At 41.9% G+C, this 5,265-nt stretch overlaps 1 pseudogene across 1 annotated transcript; it reads left to right on the top strand.

Annotated features, from left to right (window-relative positions):
* Positions 1-1,319: 1,319 nt before the first annotated feature.
* LOC308244449 (large ribosomal subunit protein eL24-like) lies at positions 1,320-1,798 on the top strand (annotated as a pseudogene). Its single transcript has one exon. The product of its transcript is annotated as a large ribosomal subunit protein eL24-like (transcript).
* Positions 1,799-5,265: the final 3,467 nt, after the last annotated feature.

The following is a 5,265-nucleotide window of genomic DNA, read 5'->3' as shown; positions in this document are numbered from 1 at the left end:
TCGTTGGAGGGACGGACTATAGTTTAAAAAAAAAAAAAACACCTATGAACAAATTCCTATGCGCACTGCAAGCCGGGACTAGTTGGCTGCTAAGCAGGACAGGCAGCGCGCCCGCGGGCCGTAGTTTGAGGACCCCTGGCCCAGGGCCTCACCTGCTGGGTATTATCAGAGCCTAACTGGCCTGGGGGAAAGGAAACACTGAACTTTAGCTCCATCTAGCCATCCTGTCCTACCTGAGGGGGAGAGAAACGAAGGGGCACTTGTGATGCTCACAGCCCAGAGGCACAGGCTCCCTGAGACTGAGTCCTAACCCCAGGGCTGTGGAGCACTCCCTCCCCCGCACAGCTACCTTGCTACAGGCCTGCTTACAGCGGTTCAATTCACCTGGTCCATGCTCACGAGCAAGAAAAATTCACAAGACATCCCACAAGGCAAAAAGTTCAACTTGAAGAGACAGGGCAAACAACAGAACCAGACAAGGCAGGGATGTTTGAATTACCAGACAGGGGATTTGAAACAACTGTGACTAATATGTTAGGAGCTCTAATGGATAGAGTAGCCAGCATGCAAGAAGAGATGGGCAATGTAAGCAGAGAGGGAAATCCTAAGAAAGAATGAAAAAGAACCAAAAACATGGTAACAGAAATGAAGAATGACTTCGATGGGCTTATTAGTAGACTGGACTCAGCTGAGGAAAGAATCTCTGAGTTTGAGACAATTTGAGGTGAATCGAAACCTCACAAACTTAAAAGCCAAGAGAACAAAGACTGGAAAAAACACACACCCATAAATATTCAAGGACTATGGGACAACTACAAAAGATGTAACAAATGCATAATGGGAATATCAGAAAGAAAAGAGGGAAAGGAGCAGAAGTATTTGAAACAATAGTGACTAACAATTTCCCCCAATAAAGTCAGACACAAAACACAGATTCAAGAAGCTCAAAGAACATCAAATAATATAGATGCAAAAAAACCCCCAACCAAACAAAACAAAACCCAACAACAAAAAACCCCCACAAAATACCCAAAACTGGCACCTATGCATATCATTTTCAAATTACAAAAGATGAAAGATAAAGAAAAAATCATGTTGAAAATAGCCAAAGGGAAACAACACCTTACCTATAGCAAAGATACGAATTATATCCAACTTCTCCCCAGAAACTGTGCAAACAAGAGTGTGGAGTGAAATAAAATGTTAAGAGAAAAACCTTCACACTAACCTAGAATTCTGTACCCTGTGAAATTATCCCTCAAAAGTGACGGAGTCTCCTTCTCTTCACCATCTTTCCTGCTCTCCGGCGGGCCGCAACAATGAAGGCTGAGCTGCGCAGTTTTAGTGGGTACAAGATCTGCCCCGGACACGGACACGGACACCGAAGGTGCTACGCCAGGAACGATGGGAAGGTTTTCCAGTTTCTTAATGCAAAATGCAAGTCAGCATTCCTTTCCAAGAGGAATCCTGAGCAGATAAACTGGACTGTTGTCTACAGAAAAAAGCACAAAAAGTCAGAAGAACTTCAAAAGAAAAGAACCCGCCGTGCAGTCAGATTCCAGAGAGCCATCACTGGTGCATCTCCTGCTGATGTAACAGCCAAGAGGAGCCAGAAACCTGAGGTTAGGGAAGCTCAATGAGAACAAGCTATCAGGGCTGCCAGGGAAGCAAAAAAGACTAAGCAAGCATCTAAAAAAACAGCAATGGCTGCTGCTAAGGCTCCCACAAAGCAGCACCTAAGCAGAAGACGGTGAAGCCTGTGAAGGTTTCTGCTCCCTGTGCTGGTGGAAAACGCTAAGTTGGCACATGAGATTCTTAAATAAAGACCTGACTATAACTGAAAAAATTAAAAAAAAAAACAGTGACAGAGAAATAAACACTTTCTCAGACAGACAAAACTTGAGGGAATTTATTACCAGTAGAAATAAATGTGAAAATAAATTCTTTAGAGAGAAGGAAAATAATATAGGTTAGAAACTTGGATCTGCATAAGGAAAGGAAGAACAAAGAAGGAATAAATAAAAGTAAAATAAAAAACATTCATTTTTCTTATTCTTAATTGCTCTAACACAGTGGTTGGCAAATTGCGGCTCGCAAGCCACATGTGGCTCGCGAGCTGCGTTTTGCCGCTCTGTTGACTAATGAGTTTGCCGACCACTGACCTAAACTCTCGATTCCAATAATTACAGGCTGTTGTTGTTCCTTGTGATTAAGCACCTATCCCAGTGGTTGGCAAACTCATTAGTCAACAGAGCAGCAAACCGCGGCTCCCGAGCCACAGTTTGCCGACCACTGCTCTAACAGATAATAGTTTGTTCAAAACAATAACAATAATGTATTCAATTATGTATATCCTAGAGGCCCAGTGCACGAAATTTGTGCATGGGGGGAGGTCCCTCAGCTTGGCCTGCACCCTCTCCAATCTGGGACCCCTCTGGGGATGTCCAACTGCTGGTTTAGGCCTGATCCCACAGGGACATCCCTCTTGCAATCCGGGACTGCTGACTCCTAACTGCTCACCTGCCTGCCTCCCTGATCACCCCTAACCACTCTGCTTGCTGGCCTGGTCGCCCTAACTGCTCTCCCCTGCTGGCCTGATCACTCCTAACTGTCTCTTCCTCTGCCCCCACCACCATGGCTTTCTCTGTACAGTCTAATTAGTATATTACCCTTTTATTAGTATAGATATTTATATATCTACACTTATGCATGCTTATATATAAGTGAAATGAACAACAGCAAAGATATAGGGGATGGGAGGGAGGGATTTGGATTATTTTCTTACAAGTACTCTATATTACCTGTGAAGTGGTGTAGCATTATTTGAAAATGGACTTGGATTAGTTGTAAGTCATATTGAAAATTCTAAGGCAACCACTAAAAAAGGTGAAAATATAAATATAACTGATATCCTAAGGAGAAAAAATGGAATCTATCTATCTATATATAAAAGCCTAAGTGAACAGAACAACCAGAACGACTGGTCAACCAGTCGCTGTGTCACACACTGACCACCAGAGGGCAGACACTCAATGCAGGAGCTGCTCCCTGGTGGTCAGTGCACTCCCACAGCCAACCTCCCGCAGCTGGCCAACCTTCCAGGATCCCTCCCCCTGGCCAGCTGGCCCCCCAATAGACCTTGATTGCTGGCCAGGCCAAGGGACCCCACCCATGCATGAATTCGTGCACTGGGCCTCTAGTCATATATATAGTTCAATTAATACCACAAAAGGCAGAAAAAGAGAAGAAGACAAAAATAGAAACAAAGAATAAGGGAACAAGTAGAAAACAGTAACAAATATGGTAGATCCAACTATATTGATAATCACTTTGAATATCAATAGTCTAAATGTAACAATTAAAAGGCAAAGATTGACAGAGTAGATCAGAAATCAAGCCCACTATATGTTTCCCACTCTACTAGTGAATATAGACACATATATATTAAAAGTAAGTGGATGAAGAAAAATATATACCAGGATAACACTCATCAAAAGAAAGCAAGAATAGCTATATTCATTTCTTTTTTAAATTAATTTCTTTTTAAAAAATATTTTTATTGATTTCAGAGAGAGGAAGGGAGAGGGAGAGAGAGATAGAAACATCAATGATGAGAGAGAATCATTGATTGGCTGCCTTTTGCACACCCCCTAATGGGGATCGAGCCCACAACCCAGGCATGTGTCTTGACTAGGAATCAAATTGTGACCTCCTGGTTCATAGGTTGATGCTCAACTAATGAGTCATGCCGGCCAGGCTAGCTATATTAATTTCAGAGAGTATATTTCAAAGCAAGGAAATTTATCAGTGATAAAAAAGGGTATTACATAATGATGAAGGGTCAATTCTCTAAGAAGACAACAATCCTTAATGTGTATGTGCCTAACAAAAATGTGTTAAACTATGTGAAGCCAAACTTACAAGGAGAGTTAGACGAATCCATATCCATAGTTGGAGACTCCAGCACCCCACTACCAGAAGTGGACAGATCCAGCAGGCAGAAAATCAGTAAGACTCAGTTGGACTCAACAGCACCATCAATCAACTGGATTTAATAGGCATCTATTGACTACTTCATCAAACAACAGCACAATACACATTTTTCTCAAGCTCACACAAAACATTCACCAAGATAGATGACATTCTGGTCCATTAAATGCACCTTAACAAATTTCAAAAAGCGTAAATATGCAATGTCTCATTTCAAATCACAATGGGATTAAACTAGAAATCAATAACAGAAAGATAACTGTAAAATCCCCAAGTATGTGGGTATTAAACAACATACTTCTAAATAACACAGACTGAAAAAATAAAACAAAATTAAAATACAAACAATAAACTAGAAAAATACATTTGCAAAATGTAAAGCAAGGGGTTAATATATTCAATACATAAAACACAGTTACAAATTAACAGGAGGAAAAGACAAATACTTAAGAGGCAAAATGGGCAAAGAAAATAGACACTTTACAAAATAAGATATTTACATGTGAAAATGCTTAACCTCATTGGTATAAAGGGAAGTTAGACTAAAATAACTTGACAAATATAAAAATAAATAACTAATTCTAGAAAATATGTGTGCACCCTCTTGTTTGCTGGTAAGAATGTGTATGGTACAACATTTCCATTACATTGGTAATATGTATTAAAGCTTAAAAATTGTACACACTAAATGACCCAGAAATTCCATTTATAGGAATTTATCTGAAGGAAATCAGGATTACAAAAATTGGGCTGCAAAAATTTTCCACAAGGTTCATTATATATATATATAGTTCAATTAATACCACAAAAGGCAGAAAAAGAGAATAGCTATATATATACAAAACCCTAATATGCAAATAGACTGAATGGTGGAACAACCGAACAACTGGTCGCTGTGATGTGCGCTGACCACCAGAGGGTGCATGCAGAACATGGGGGGCGTTGGCAGCAGGCGGCAGAGCATGGAACATGGCTGGCATCGGCCGCAGCAGAATGGTGGAGCAGGTGAGCGGGGGTGCCATACCAAAGCGGGACACGGGTCACTGTCATCAGGGCAAGCCTCTGGTGGTTACTGAAAATTCTTTGCTCCCACGTGCCTTGGTCCCACCAGCACTTGCACCTGTTGCCAGCTCCTGACGCAGGCCCCAATTGTTCAGCGCCGTCAGCGGGTGTGAGCAGCGGCTGCCAGCCCTGATTGCCCCTGAGGGCTTATCCACCTCCCCCTGCTCTTGAGGGGCAATCAGGGCAGCAGCCACCACTCACACCTGCTGATGG

Source organism: Plecotus auritus (genome assembly GCF_963455305.1).
Source record: "Plecotus auritus genome assembly, chromosome: 3".
Taxonomy (NCBI): domain Eukaryota; kingdom Metazoa; phylum Chordata; class Mammalia; order Chiroptera; family Vespertilionidae; genus Plecotus; species Plecotus auritus.
Note: the sequence above shows the minus strand (reverse complement) of the source record. Positions and strands in the feature narration are given on the sequence as shown.